The sequence below is a fragment of the Calidris pugnax genome, unplaced genomic scaffold (assembly GCF_001431845.1).
Source record: "Calidris pugnax isolate Ruff unplaced genomic scaffold, ASM143184v1 scaffold341, whole genome shotgun sequence".
Classification (NCBI taxonomy): Eukaryota; Metazoa; Chordata; class Aves; order Charadriiformes; family Scolopacidae; genus Calidris; species Calidris pugnax.
This window is the reverse complement of record NW_015091149.1, coordinates 775,630-777,629: the sequence shown is the minus strand read 5'-3', so window position 1 is coordinate 777,629 and position 2,000 is coordinate 775,630. Positions and strand designations below refer to the sequence as shown.

The window sequence follows — 2,000 nt, the reverse complement described above, 5'->3', positions numbered from 1 at the left end:
CTCTCCCCCCAGCCTGACCACCCCACCACCGACTCCTAGCCGCCCACCCAAGCCAACCACAGTCTCCCCCGCCACTCACCGGCTCCGCCGCCCCGCACCGTGCCCGCCGCACGCCCGCCCGCCGCCTTTTGTTCGCTGAGGCGCGGCGCGGCCTCCGCCCCCCTTCCCCGGCCGGCCCCATGGTGCTCCGGGCGAACGGCGCCTCTCCATTGGCTAACGGCAGCATCACGTGGTGCTTGCCTGAGGGGGCGGGGCGCGCACCCATTGGTGGGCGCTGGTGGGGCGCGGCCGCGGGGGGTTGTGGGAGTTGTAGTCCTCCACACCCCCCCTTCTGGCTCTCGTCCTCCACCGGCCATGAACCCCGGTGGGGGAAAACGGCGGTAAGGTCAGGAGGGAGCAAAGGGCTGGCGTCACGCCGCCGTCACGCTCTGCCAGCGGGGAGAAGAGAGGAGAGGCCTCCCTTTACTTGGCGCCGAGCCCTATAGCACCGGAGATGCCCCCACACAACCCACCCCCCCACACCGGGCCTGCACCGGCAGGCTCCCGGGCGGCCCTCCCTCACCTACCCCCGCCGGGACGGGCCTCGGCAGCGAGAACAGGCCCAGGCGTTCCTTCCCCCAGCGCTGAGAAACCTCCCACGGGGGGTGCTGTGGCTGCAGGGCCGGGAGGGGCCCAGCGGTGCCCAGGGTGGGGAGCAGCAGAGGGAAGGGGGGCATCACCGGCCTTCATCACCAGCACCACAGCACAGCCCCCCCGGGGGACACAGGCCAGCGGGGGCTTCCCAGCCGCACAGAGCAGCGTAAAGAGCCAAGAAGCAGGAGAAAGAGCCATTTATGAGGCCAGGATGCAGCCATCCCCCCCCTCCTTCCTGCCCCCGAGCCCCAAAGGGCGGCCATCACGTCTCTTCCCTTGCCAGAAATAAGCTGGAGGTGAGCGGGGGCCGGTAGCGTGGCTCGGTGGTCCACGGGGAGATGGAGTGGGTGAGTGGAGGGGGAGACTGTGGTTGGCTTGGGTGGTGGGGTGGCCAGGATGGGGGAGAGCGCCTGGGACCACCGAGCCCGGCTCGGTGGTCCTAGCCGATAGTTACTAGCCCACTGTACAGCAGGAGAAGAGCCAAGAGCCTCCTGCTGTGGGAGGGAACTGGGCATCACCCCCGCCCTGACCTTGAGGGAGGGGTGAAGTATTTTTTCCGTCATCCAAAAAGCTTAAAAAAATATATATTTCCCCACCAGGGAAGCAGCAGGCTCTCTGATAAAGGGTGGGTGGCTTCCCCTTCCAGACATGAGGTCTGCTGTGGCCAGGCTGGAGCACAGGCTGCTACAACGGGGGGGACAGGGGGGACACAGACATGATGCTCCTGCCTGTCTGGTTGTGGGGAGGGTGTCACCAGCGGGGAAAAGCTCTGCAGAAAACAGTTAGCAAAAATCTTCAGCTGTCTGAAACTCCCTGCCCGCCTCCCTGGGGACAGGGGTGTGCCCCCACCGCCCTCCCACTCCAGCCCTCAACTGCTGTTTGTCTCCCCACCCTGGCGTGACAGCTCTGCCTCCCTCCCACGCTGCTCCAGCCCTGTCCCGGGAGCCAGGATGAGCCCCGGCACAACTGAGCTGCCTCCAGAACCCGGCAGCAGCCCCGTTTTTGGGGTTTTGTGGGGTTTTTTTTCTGCGGTGAAGTTAAATCTTGGGGGCTCTGAGCAGCCCCCACGTCCCTGAGCGTTGCAGACACGTCACACCCACTGAGTCACTCCCGAGAACAAACTGCTTCAGACGTTGGTTCCTCTTGGCAGGGTCTTACCCGAGGCCGAAATAAAAGTCAGGACCAAAGTCACTGATAGGAGGAGAAAATCAGCAGCATCTCCCATCCGTCATGTGTCTGTCCAGGGTTGGACGCCGCAGCGATGAAAACCGGTCCCAGGGGCCACCAGTAAATACCAGAGCTCTGGCTAACGCTGCCCCCGGGGGGGGCTGGGGGGGGGGGCTGCCCTGGCAAAACCCCGGGGCTTG

The 2,000-nt window shown here is 65.5% G+C and overlaps 1 protein-coding gene across 2 annotated transcripts in view; it reads right to left on the bottom strand.

Moving 5' to 3' along the window:
* Nucleotides 1–185, bottom strand: part of ACLY (ATP citrate lyase) — a 26,893-nt gene extending 26,708 nt beyond the window's left edge. Inside the window, exon 1 of one of the 2 annotated variants that reach the window (XM_014959162.1) lies at nucleotides 80–185. The gene's annotated coding sequence lies outside the window, so the exon portion shown is untranslated. The remainder of the gene's footprint in view (nucleotides 1–79) is intronic. The other variant, XM_014959163.1, reaches the window with a different exon arrangement.
* Between the last annotated feature and the right edge of the window lie 1,815 nt (nucleotides 186–2,000).